This window comes from Phyllostomus hastatus, unplaced genomic scaffold, assembly GCF_019186645.2.
Source record: "Phyllostomus hastatus isolate PE091 unplaced genomic scaffold, TTU_PhHast_1.1 phas_contig_58, whole genome shotgun sequence".
Lineage (NCBI taxonomy): Eukaryota > Metazoa > Chordata > Mammalia > Chiroptera > Phyllostomidae > Phyllostomus > Phyllostomus hastatus.
This window is the reverse complement of record NW_025333916.1, coordinates 47,985,531-48,000,238: the sequence shown is the minus strand read 5'-3', so window position 1 is coordinate 48,000,238 and position 14,708 is coordinate 47,985,531.

Below are 14,708 nucleotides of genomic sequence, written 5' to 3'. Positions count from 1 at the left end.
CTCAATTATGAATAAAGATTCTATTTAAATATATACATTTAAATCTCCAGAAAGTGAAAGAAAGATTTATGTCTTGCTGAACCTTGTGCAGTAACCAGGTATGAACAGGTGGGTGTTGTCATGGATGAATGTCTTGCTCAACAGACCATCAGAACAAATTAAAAGCTACATTTTACATTTTTGGTGATCACATTGATTTTTCAGTCTGGCAGCTGTCAACACTCAGAGGAATCAGGCTGGCATTCCTGTTGTTTTTTTTAAGTCCCATTTTCATTACCGTGGGACCAAATTCCAATGTATTGTATATGCAAATAAGGTGGGGAAATTATCTGTTAATTTTAAGAATTGAGAGAGCCATGTATTTGTGATAAGACAGTCTTTTAAAATCTTCTAGGGAAAAAAAACAAAATCGGGGGCAATCTGTTTCTCAGTTCCCAGCAACACTGACAGTGCTTGGCTGGCCCACAAGCAACCCAGAGTCGTCGTGTTTGGAATAGAATCCATCCCCATTAGACCCTTTCAGAGTAGTTAAGATTCAAAGTTTGTCATCATATACACATTAGTTTACACCCTGGTTTTCCAATTAGTCATTACGTAACACTGAATGATAAATCACTTCCCTATCCTTTGCTCCTAACTGAAGTAGTCCCACTGGTACTGAAGTGTACCAGTGCTGAGTGTAGAGCTGAGTGTAAATATTAAATATATTGAAATGTGTAAAAGTTTTAACATGGTGTCTGGCACATATAAAGATCATTATTTGTTTATTATTAGGTCAAAGTTTTGAGAGGTGACTAAGGATTTATCACATAGTAGGCCCTGTTCTACATTTACAAAGTTATAGTCTTCACAGAAATTCTGAGTTATTGATCATTCCTGTTTTACAGGTGGCACATGATGAGAAGTCAATTTCTAGCTTACTCCGTCATGTGTAGACACACCACAAATTAAACACAGCAGTCTTAACCACCAGTTCTTATTGCCTCGAAGGAAATATTATTCACTGAAAACTTTCTTTCAGCAGCTATTATATGCTTACTGATACATGCTTTCTAACTTACCTCAGAAAGTTTATATGTGCGTAATTTTCACAAGTTGCATAGGAATAATCATCACATATTTAGGGTAGGCAACAAATACTTTATGTGTGGTTTTGTGTATTGTTTTCAGATTATTTAGAAGATATTCATTGGTTTAACTTAGTAAACTAGTAACATTTTCAATGGAGGTAACAAATTATATATAGGGAAAATAAGTAGCTACACACAGAGTGTACTGCTGACAGAAACTCATTAACCTGACATAGTATCTGCCTTTCCAAATTTGGAGATCTATTACTCTGACTGAATTAAGAATTATTCAACATTTTTGAAAGAATAACATATTAATATTATTTGACTTCACAAAGATTCATTTTTAAATTTTAATTCAATGTGTTACAATCCATTATTCTTTTTACTCTTTTGGGGGTCAAATTGTTTGAAATTTGGCCAATGTAAGCTTCTTCCAGCTGGTGCCCAAGTTCTTCTGTCATGTTCCCATCTGGTATTTTCAGTACAGTGAACAGGATACATTTGAAGCTATGTGGAGAAAAATGATATTTTCCAACACTTTTAATATCTTTCATTTATCTTTCATTTTTTTTCCTATCTTTCAGAAGGATTGAAAATGTCAAAAATAAAACATTATTGCCATGGAAAGCATGGATTAAAAGTGCGTGTTCTAGTTACTATTCAGTATATATCCTTAATGCCTCTGCAATATTGTGAAGAGAACAATACCGATCACCACATGATAACAAGTTCAGGATAAGGTTACTCTTACATTTCACTCTTCAAATTAAAAATACAATTATTATTTCCAGCAGAGAATCTTGATATACTCAGTAAAAACTACTTCAATGTAAGATCCATTTACTTTTCAAAATCTGAGTTAACATTTAGGTTAAATTGTCTCCCATAGAAATTATATTTTTGTAGTTCAGTTCTTCAATTAACTAAACAATAACACTTAGTCATGCATTGTCAAATTAGATTATTCTATAACAAAAATTTCCATTAATATTTTGAAAGAGTGTATTGTTATTAATTTTACCATGTCCACTTTGTATAAAGTAGGAATTTTGTCCTTGGCCTACTTAAAACAAAACTATAAATAGCTATAAATAAGTTGCAAATATATGTGTAAGTTTTATTCTATAATGCACATTTAGTACCATAAATAAAATCTTGTTTATTATTTTTCTGATATATTTGCATTTGTCTAGGAGGATATTCTGCCAAAATCACCTAGGCTCACCTGTGCAGCTACATTCATCTGGTGGGTACTCATGAGCCGAAGGGTTCAAGGTGACCTCATAAGGACGCTGCATCCTTAAACGTGATTCTGAGCATTATATACCACATTACATGGCTTCTAAACATAAACTGTTTAATACAAATGATCTGCTATGAATTTTTAAGCTGCAAGAAAACTGTCTGCTGGGTTTATGAGAGAGATTTCATCTCACACACATATGAAGCTTTCGGGAGTAATTTGGACTTAGTGTGACTTTGGGCAACTGTATGCTATATAAAACACAACCTATATTCTATTATCTCCTCCTCTTAGAAAAAACCATAAGGAAAGTCAGCATGGAGATACATACAGTGTGATGCAAAAGCAGGTTTACAGTTCTGAAGAGGCAAAATACAGAATTTATATTTGTATATTTACTTATTAATTACTGTATTATTTTTCCATGTGAACTACTGTAAACTACTTTTGCCCTACTCTGTGTATTTTGTGTATATAAAATCTCCCCAAAAAATGTAAGAAGAAATAAACTGACAATATAGAAATTGAAATAAATAAATGGAAACCTCTAAGTAACTATATATTTTCTAAATATAAACTATAGAATTAAACTTATTAAAAATTAATACTAAGTAACCATATATTTTCTAAATATAAACTATAGAATTAAACTTATTAAAAAACCAACCTTTAAAATTTTAATGCTGATAGAAATATAGAAATATAGTAAGTATATATATAGATAAATATAAAATAAAATAAACAGTAATGGGCATGATTTGCAGGTATATTTAACATTATTAACAAAGCAAAGGATTTAAGTCATGAATATTATACACTTAATAAGGTTTGTTAGATAAGTAAAAGTTGAGAGACAGCTAAAGGGAGGTAGAAATGTTAACAATCTCAGGATGAAGGAAATAGCATAAATTTGCTAAGAGTTAAGAGTCCAGATAGAAGAAAATAAAAGCAAGGAAAATTAGACAAATATAATTATCAAGGTTGGAGGGTGTTGAAATTTACATAATAGAGCATACATATATTTCTAATAGATATACTAGCAAATGTGAACATGAAACCCCCCCAGAATAATTGTATCCTCACATTATAATCTATTAAAATTAGTAACTATGTAAGGTAAGTCAGTGGAGGACGATAGGGATAGATTTATTGGTGTTTTAAGACAAGACAAGAAAAAAAGTTTATATTTTTTGAGCTTCATAACAGGTGTTCTTCCTTTTTTCATTTGCTCCAGGATACTCCCAACTGATCTATTCTGGGAAATTTACCTTAGGGGATGGTTAATGCAAAATGCAGGAGTAGAAAACATTTGTTCTCATATTAAACTCTCTCCTTTTTTTTGTAGCTTGGGATTTTCCCTGTCTAATGGGAAAACCTTGCAACAGTTCCAATGAATAAATCTTAATTTAGCTGCTACACAATAAGTCAAGTCTCTCTGGTACTCTCGCTTCCATCCTGCTTTGATAATGATTTTAAATGTATTATAAGCAATGATATGCAAAGTGATATATGACACATGTAAAAAGAAAGGTTATGTAGTCCCAGTGAACCCATATTTTAAATGATTTTGCTAGGCAATATTTCAGAGTCTTAATATGCATGAAGTTGAACTGAATGGACTTTTATCTTTCATTTGTATTCATTCAAAAACATTCACTGGGTATCTTCACAAAAATTTCAAGGGATTGAATATTCAAAAATATAAGACACCAAAAGTTGTACCCACAGAAGGCCTTTCTTTAAAGGCAAAGAATAAGGAACAGATAGAGTGCCGGCTAAATGTGGGGAATATCAGACACCAGCCAGTCACACATCTTCAGTGTCCTTATTCTGTCATTGACCTTCAAGATACACACAAAGAATTTTGGCTTACTGAAGTCTCAAGAGAGAAATCTCCAGTGTGGATTTTTATACCCTTTTGGTCATGGGGTAGAAGCCAGGTTTTTTAACTAGATATGGAGTTTACAACCCTTAGTATACCAACTCTTTCCAGGGTGTGGAAGACTTTAAACTGCACATCATAAAGCTCCCCTCGTTCTCACCTTAGCCGGCAGTTAAAGCCCCATTCCCGGGAGAGCCCAGAGATGCCTGTTACGGTTGTATATCGACTCTGTTTGGCACCTCTGTGACTCACAAGGCACTGTTCCACACCCAGGTCATGCAACAATACACAAAAGACTAAATCTCCTTGTCTACTTAGAAAAGACAAAAGGAGAAAGTTAACCAAGTATGTATTTATTAAGCTAGACAGTGGTGAAGCTGTGAAGAAAAAATAAAAGAAAAACTGTTAGATGTATGCAATTTTTATTGTATATCCAGTGTCTGGAAAGACCTAGTTGTCAAAAAGTGAGTAAAGAAAGACGTGAAAGAAGTAAGAAAGTGAGCCTTGTTTCTATTTGGGGAAAGAACATTCAATTCTGAGGGAGGAGTAAATTTGAAGACCTTGAAATGGGGAATACTGGCTTGTTCCAAAAACCAAGGAAGCCAGTGCAACCAAAAGAACCTGGACAGTCAGGGGAGTCCAGCTGAAGGGAGAGAGGTAACTGGTGGCAGATTACATAGGGCCTTTGTAGCATTTGTGAAGACCTGATTTTTCGGAGGTAGGAAGTCACTGGGGTATTTTGACTATAATAATGTTATAGTTGGACACTTCAATTGCTGTACTTAAAAAAAAATAAAGGGAGGTGATGACAAGCAGGAAAATGTCTGTGTGCTTCTCTAATATTTCAGACACTGAATAACACCAGCTTGGACTTTGGGTATTTGCGATCCATCTGTATATTTCAAAAATAGTAGAAACAGTATAGCCCAAAGTAAGTGCAGAGAAGTTTCACACCTTAAATAGCACTTTATAAATTACATGCAGCCTATCTCATCCTTATCTTGGCCAAGGGTCAGTAGCAGACAGCCAGTATCTGTAAGATAATCATAGAGCTGCCCTGGTTAGACATGCTAGCTCTTTCTTATATGGTCTAATGCCCTACTCTAGGTCAAGGCTTTTTAAATATAAATTGCCAATAGTATTTTTGCATATTTTGAACTATTTAATTTCTGAAACAGAAAAAGCAAAATGAAAAAATACCAAAATACTATCTATGCATATCATCTAATGAAGCATTGTTTTAAAGAAATACCCCAGTTTACCAAATAGTCCAGCACACATTTATTTATAATCATGTACAATCTTGACAAATATTTTATTTTTTAACTGGTGTCTCATTTCTTTATTTTTATTTGCATTTTGTTTTTCTCCTATCAGTGCTTATGCTAAAATTTTAGTCTGCATAGTTTATAATTCTCTTACAAAGCAAAAAGCCAATTAATATTTCTCTTCTAACAAGACATAAACCATAATTTTATCTATCCTTTTTTGAAATTACTTGCTTACTCTAATATTTTTGTATTTTTGTTATCTGTTACTTAAATTTCACAATATCTTTAACATAATTAAAATTGCCATATTACCTAAAGCAAAATATAAATTTAGTGCAATCCTCATAAAATTTCCAATGATGTTTTTTTAAAAAATATCAGATTTGTATGGAACCATGAAGGACCATAAATAACAAAAACAATCCTAAGAAAAAAGAACAAAGCCAGAATATCACATTCCCTGACTTTGAATTATACTACAAAGTGACAAGAATCAAAACAGCATGGCATTGGCAGAAAAACAGATGCACAGAACAATGAAATAGAATTGAGAGCACAGAAATGGAATCAATTGAAATAGATAATCAAAAAACCCCAAATGAATTCATAAGTGATCAGGGAAATGACAAGGCATGCAATTATTAGGCAAAAATATTTGAAGACTTTCTTGAAAATAGAAACATAAAAATAGAAACTGGTGAATAAGTAAACATTAAAACCTCTCAATACTAAAGAAGTTTAGGAGATGATACTTTTTTAACTTTATTTTTATCATTTATACTATTACAGATGAGATGATACTTTTTGAGAGGACTCTTCACAAAAACACTGCATGAACTTTGAGCTTTATTATGCTAAGGCAGAGTCATGAAATTAGGTTATGGGGGTTTTACAGAACCATGAGGGTTAGCCAGGCTAGGCATGTAATTATCCTCTCCCCATAGATTTAAAGCAACTTGCTGCAAAAATTCACCAAAGGAAACAATTACAAGAAAACAACAGTGATAGCTAATTGGTCTCCAACCCTGATGCCAGTTCTCAGCCAAATCATACTTAACATAAATATCTTTGTCTATGTCCTGTTGAGTTGCACAGATCCCTGTAGTTATTCTTCCAATTATTTACTAATGAACAAACATATATAGACAGATTGCTTACCCCGGGCAGGGTGCTTTTCTAGGATATTGTATGTATCAGCAAGCAAAACAATAGTGTTTTGCCTTCATGGAGCTTACTTTTAGCAAGGAGAAACCAAAATGTACAAATAGAAAAACAAATTATGTCATGTGTTTGAAAGTTTTGAATGGTAAGGACAGAAGAAAAATAATGTTTTAAAAAAGATTTGTGTGCATGTGTGTGTGCATGTGTGTGTGTGTATGAAAGAATTAATGGTGGGATACAATATTAAATGAGGTGGTCAAGTTGGGTCTCATGGGGAATTTGAAATACAGCAAAAACATAATGATACTGGAGAGAAACAAATAGACATGATGGTTATACAACATAGTGAATGTATCTAAAGACACTATATTTACAAATCATTAAAATAAGATTATATTAGATATATTTCACCACAATAAAAAAAATGAACTCCTTAGCTACACAAAAAGACACAGGCAAATCTTAAATGCATATTTCCAAATTAAAAACAAAAAAGTCCAGCCTGAAAAGACTACACAGTTTGTGATCCCAATTACCTGGCACTCTGGAAAAGACATAGTACAAAAGGTAAAGTGACTAGTGTTAATAAGGGTTTGAGGCAGGGAAGAAGTGAAGATTGAATAAGAAAACACAGGTCATTGTTTTTGGGGTGGTAAAATTATTATATGTGATACCTTAATTATCAATACATAAAACTTCATCATCAAAAAATAACTTTACAGCACAAAGAATGATTGTTCATGCATACAAATTAAAAATACATATTTGGGGGGTGGGTAGGGACTCCCAGAGCTGAATGAATATTGTGACATGCACTATATGGGGAGGAAAGTTGCTAACCTAAGTAGACTCTGCAGATAACTGGACTTTAAAGTTAAAGACAAGATAAACCGTATATAAACAATACAGTTGAAGGTAATGGGTTAAAAATGCTGATACTGCCATACATGTATACTAGAACTGGACAATTAAGTGAGTGGATGGCACAGAGAGGGAGTCAAGTATTTTACAGCTTGAGTGGAAGTTCACAGATAAGCAAGGAGAGAATGATCTATAGTAATGGATTAAATTTGGAGAGAACAGTATGAACTCATGTCTACTGTAATACAGACATAGATAGTTACTTGTAGAGGTAATTACAGATATGTGTTTATGAGAAGGTTAGTATATACCTATGTATTTCTTTCCTCTGTTAGCTGAGAGGGTCAGGAACAAAAACACCCCAGAAACAATGAGCCCAGTTCTTGATTTGTAGTAGTTTTGTCCAAGAAAAGGAAACAGAACTCTATGGATACATGACCGGTTTTAGCAGTGGGATGGAAAAACTACACCATGAGTCAGGAGCATCTTTCAGTACCAGTGTACGTCATGGCTCAAATAATTATCATGCATACTCTGCCATCTATCTGAAATTAATAGAGCTACTACTACTTTCCATCTTTGTGCCAGGTTTGTGCCTTGTACTTATTATTTTTTGTCTTTTGTGGTTTCAGTTGAGCATTTTATATGACTTCATGTTACCTTCTTTTTTGCATGCCAGTTGTACTCCTTTTTGACATTTTAAGCTATTTCTCTCCCATTCACAATATACATTTTAAACTAAGTTCATTTTAAAATAACACTATTCTATTCCATACATAGTTCAATTACCTTAAAATAACAATAATTCTAATTTTCCCTCTTGTTCCTTGCATTCTTGCTGTTATTTATGTCACTTATATATAATTATATACATGATACAAAATCAAATATATTGTTATAATTTTGAACAAACTGTTGTTAGACCAATTAATTTAAAAAAATAAGTTTTTATTTTATCACCACTCTTTCTTCTCCAATGCTGTTCCTTTCTTTATGTAGATCAAAGTTTATGACCTGTATCATTTTTCTTTTCTTAACATTGTTTTTTTAGACTGGCCCCACTGGCTTATTTAATGTGGATTTTGGAACTCAGAGATATCAGATTTTATACAGAACTTCAAGTGTGGAGGTGGAAACAATAATCATCCAAGTGGCAATCAAGATATACTATCTGATGCCTACTAATATTTTGCACAAATTACAATAATATTTTATTTTATAATGATGTGAAAACTGAGAAGAGATTATGTTATGTTTTTCATACTAAAAGTGTTGGTAATTATGCCACACATCTATAAGGATTATAATTACAATTAACATTATTCTTTTAAACAGGTATATAATACATAAATTCCAAAGAAAAATAAAGACAAATCAAATTTGAATACTCAGAGTCATTTATAAAAACAAAATGTAAAATGAAGTTATAAACAAAAATTAAAATAACACTCTATTAAGTATAAAGCACAGTTCCTAACAATAGATAATAGACACATTTTTATTATTGTTTATGAAAAAGTAAAAAAGTACAATGTGTATAATTTATATCTTTAAAAATAGAAAAATAATGTTAGTTTTAAGTAAATAAGTGGGGAATATTTGTTTTATCCAGAAAGACTTAAGAAATTTGAACATGTATATTTTCCTTTTCTGAGTTGTAAATATGTAAAAGTGCATTTAAATATGTGGGGTAATTAATAAACTGAGAATTACAGATATACCAAGTCGACACCAAACACATAATCATAAATTTCAGAGATAATAAGACAGGAAAGCAATTCGTTTTTCATTTTTTCAGATATAGTCATATGCACAATTTGCTCAAAAGATCCACACTAAGTTGGCAAAGGCAAAAGAAGAGTAAATGTCAGTGACTTAAGGAAAAAAGCCATGAAAAATCAAAGGTTGTGTTAGTTAATCATAATGCAGAGCCCATGGGAAAAGAAAACATTTTTTCAAGTGAAGATAAATATGATATTCACACATTAATTAAAATATTGATTATAAGCTACAGAAAATAAATAATGACCTGATTATTACCTTCATCTTTTTCTCATCAGTAAATTTAAATGCATCTTAATAAAATGAGTGGAACACCTTTGGGAAATGTGATACTACCTTATATATTAATATGTGAATCAAAAGAAAGTCTTTATTTCTCTATAAAAATGTGTTCTTTTCCAAATCAAATCTATATTTTTTGTACAGTGATTCATATATAAAATGTAGTTCAAATAATTATATCAAGCTACTCACAATAAGACAACAAAGATGGTATTTTATAGTCACAGATAATTTGACATTTACCTCCTTTTTTACCTAAGAAATGCTTGTTCTGTGCATCTGTGCATGAGTAACATTGACCATATGTATCTATTATTAATTACATATTACCTACTCAATTGATGATACTTTGCATAGTTGGGATTATTTTCTGAAATTACTGTTTAAGCATTGATATATTCATTCATTTCTATAGCCATATGTCCATTCACATTTTGAAGTATACTAATTTAATTACACATTGATAATGTATTACTTGTTAATCATTATAAGCATTAATAAGTAATCAATGACATTTCAAATCTTATACATAACTGCTACAGTTGGTGTTATTTACTATAACAGTAGGAAGATTTCATGCCTATTGCACATTGGATTCTTCTAGGGCTTATATTATTAGTAGCACATTAATCAAAGAATATAATGACAGCAGAGTCAAACTTGAGATTCAATATTTGTCTTAATATATTTTATTATATTTCTTCCCTTGAAAAATAGGACACTGTGCAGCAGGAACAGGTATGTGAAATATGTCACTAGAAATAAAACTTCTCTGGTTATTAGCAGAGCAACTGAAAAATGTTTTTTCAAAACAAGAGAAGGAGAGAGGGGAAAGATTGAATAAAATCAAGAGGGAAAACAGGCATGTGCATAGGGATAGCCCTAAAAACACCCAAAAGAAGCACTTTAAAAATCAACATGGTGAGCTCCTAGTAGAATTAAAAAAAAGAAAGAAATAGGACATTTTTTTTTCCTGCTGACAGCATGTGGACTTTCAAGGTAAAAGGCAAACATGTACTGACAAAAATGTAGATATTTCATCATAGTCAATACATTTTATAGCTTTCAGAAAATGTGCACCAGTAAACCTAACATATATTATTTTAAGTGAAGTTCTATTCTTTGTCTTGAATATAATATATAGTTTCATATTACATGAGATGTTTTATATACTTGCATTACAATCTGAAACTATACAGAATAATTTTTCATTAGTATATCTAAATGTATGAATAATTAAAGCACCACTTATTATGAAAGATATGGATAATTGTATATGCATATGATAGGAGTACACATAACACAACACACACACATGATGTATACATGTATACATCAAAAAAACTAATTTATACAGTGAAAACTAAATACATCATAACATCGTTCATGAACTTATCCTATAAGGTAATGTTACAGAAACTCTTCTTGACCAAAAGACACTATTATTCAAAAATATAATATGATATATCTAAATGTCCAAAGCAGAGGTATCTTTAGAAATTATTTTATCTGGCTGAGTGGTTCTTATCATATGTGCTTTAAATATAAAATATAAAAATAAAACTATGTATTATTTAAATGTTTTTATTTTTCTTTACAGTAGTTGATTATGACATGAATGTGTTCATCTCATATAGTAAAATTATAAATAAACCATTTTTATAATAAAAGAAGCATTGTACAGATAACAGGATACAAAAATTAATTTATGAACATAAGATACACAATATTCTGCCATGAATATTTTTTAATTGTTTTAATTGTTGTTCAATTACAATTGTCCTCATCCCCCCCCTCCCCGCCATTACTCTCCACTGCCCTATCCATTCCCCACCTCACACATTCAATCCTCCCCCTGTTGTCTGTTCATGGGTCCTTTTTTTTTTTAGATTTTATTTATTTATTTTTAGAGAGGGGAGGGAGGGAGAGAAAGAGAGAGACATCAATGTGTGGTTGCTAGGGGTCATGGCCTGCAACCCAGGCATGTACCCTGACTGGGAATTGAACCTGCGACACTTTGGTTTGCATACCATGCTCAATCCACTGAGCTATGCCAGCCAGGGCTTGTTCATGGGTCCTTTACACATGTTTCTTGACTTGACCTTTCTCATTCTTTCCCTGTTATCCTCATCTCCACTCTCCTCTGGTCTGTCAATTTGTTCTTTATTTCCATGCCTCTGATAATATTTTGCTCTCTCGTTCATTTTGTTGATTAGGTTCCACTTATAGGTGAGATCATATGGCATTTGTCTTTCACCGCCTGGCTTATTTCACTTAGTATGATGCTCTCCAGGTCCATCCATGATGTCACAAAGGGTAGGGAGTTCCTCCTTTGTTTCTGCTGTGTAGTATTACATTGGGTAAATGGAACACAGTTTTTTAATCCACTCATTTACTGATGGGCACTTTAGCTTGTTTCCAGCACTTGGCTATTGTAAATTGTGCTGCAATGAACATTAGGGTATATAGGCTCTTTTGAATTAGTGTTTAAAGATTCTTAGGGTATAATCCCAGCAGGGGAATTACTGGATCAAAAGGGCAGTTCTATTTTTAGTTTTTTGAGGAAATTTCATACAGTTTTCTGCAGTGGCTGCACTAGTCTTCATTCCCACCAACAGTGCACTAGGGTTCCCTTTTCTCCACAATCTCACCAGCACTTGTTATTTGTTGATTTGTTTTTAATAGCCATCCTGACCAGTGTGAAGTGATATCTCAGTGTGGTTTTAATTTGCATCTCTCTGATGGCTATGATACTGAACATCCTTTCATGTGTGTCTGAACATTCCTTACATCTTCCTTGGAGAAATGTCTGTTCAAGTTCTTTGCCCATTTTTAATTGGATTGCTTGTCTTCCTGGAGTAGAGTCGTGTGAGTTCTTTATATATTTTGGAAATCAAACTCTTGTCCAAGGTATCACTGGCAAATATATTTTCACATACATTTGTTTCCCTTCTCATTTTGCTGATTATTTTTAGCAGCATAGAAGCTTTTTATTTTGATGTAGTCTTATTTGTTATTCTTTCCTTTATGTCCCTTGGTCTAGGGGACATATTGGTGAAAATATTACCATTAATTTTAAATGGCTAGTAGACAGTATTTGAGATTTAGGTTAACAATAATCACTAAACCTAACTACTTCATAAAATGTATGCAACCATTTTATACAAATTTTATTAAATGACGGAATTTCTTTTTTTTATTTTATTTATTTATTTTTGGAGAGGGAAGGGAGGGAGAAAGAGAGAGAGAGAGAAACATCAATGTGTGGTTGCTGGGGGCCGTGGCCTGCGACCCAGGCATGTGCCCTGACTGGGAATCGAACCTGCGACACTTTGGTTCACAGCCCATGCTCAATCCACCGAGCTACACTAGCCAGGGCAAATGAGGGAATTTCAAAAAAGAAATTAAACAATTAAGATGAGACAGTAATTCAGGTGCATTTAATAACTTCTCACAAAAAATCATCAGTATTCATATATTGTACTATCTTTTAAAATTCAATGTTTATATATTTTCATTGTTAGCAGTGACATACCTAGGACCAAATCCATATCAAGATAGTAATTATTTCTTAAGTTTTTAATCAGCATCATATCTATTATACACTCTAGTTTTGATTCTACCATTTTATAAAATATTTCAGTATCTAATTATTCAGATGAGATGCTCAGTGATATTATTAATTATCTGTTTAGTCCATAACAGATATAAAAATAAAAACAAAATTGTTAAACCAAAATAATCCTTCCTGAGATATTTTAACTGTTTTTTCCGTTAAAGATTTATGGCACAATGATGTCTGAAAATAACATGCTCACTAGAAAAGTAAGTTTTATAATTCCTTTAATAGGAATTTTTATATGTTTATATGAAGAGCCAGATGTTACACAAGTATTTGGAGAGGAATGTCAAATGAGTAGCTAAAGAAACAGAGAACAAATTTGAAACAGACAGGGTAAAAGACAGCAGGGAGGGAAAAATATGGTAAGAAAAAAACACAGGCTCTGGATAAGTAGCTCAGTTTCTTTAGAGAATGTTTCTGATACACCAATGTTGTGGGTTTGATCTCCAGTTAAGACACATATAAGAAGCAACCAATGAATGCATTCATAAGTGGGGCAACAAAGCCATCTCTCTCTCTCTCATAATCAATTAATGAACATTTTTTAAAAAGAAATACAATAACTATACAGTACAAAGTGTTGATCTATGTAAATACATAAAATTAACAATTTATATATTATTGTAAGCTCTCAAGAACAATTCAAATTGTGAAAGTGGAAGCGAGAATGCTATAGGTTGAAAATCAAATGAAGATAAAGTTAAATAAAACTTACAGGACTTTCCACACGTCCCCTAGCGAACTGGTGAATGTATGAGAAGGAAAAACAGGCATGGCACCAAGAAAAAATAATTTCGTGACCCATGGGGACTAAATATGGTTTTGTTTGATGCTCAGGCAGATAAGAGGAAGACAAAAGACACAAAAATGAAAGTATATAATGTTTTAATAAAATTAAGAAATAGGTTTAAGGGTAATGTATTTTATAGAAGAGCAACATGAAGACTAAGAGGAAAGTGATGTATTAAAGATAGCTGAAGAAATGAAGTTTTAAGTAATGACAGTAAACTTCACTCTCCTAGAATTGTAATATGAAGAGAAGTATGTGAGCACATAGGGGATGATCTGGTTAAGAATACTTGAGTGGTTGTTGTGACCGAGATTTTTTTTTTTATAAACTTGTAATCAGTACAATGTAAACACTGTAGGATGCAGTGTAAACACTGTAGGATGTAGGATGCTATGCTACATATCCTGACTCTAAGGAGCAAATATTTTATTGCTTGTAGAGAATAATAGTCTTCAACACAAAGAAAGCAAATATGTATCCATTTTAAGTCCAGCTCCACTCAGAATGTGTTGTTTTAAAGTAACCAGTCCATTCAACAGGGCCACCGGAAAATACAAATATTAGTTACCATGAAAAAAAAGATGCTATTAAATTATTATGCTGAAGTTGCCTCTAGCATTTTGGAGCACAGAATGTAAAAAGAATGGATGGGGATATGAAAGTGGAAGTTGGATCGGAGAGATGAAATATATTATCAATAAGAGGATACAAATATGTGACATATTTTGTAATAAAGACAAT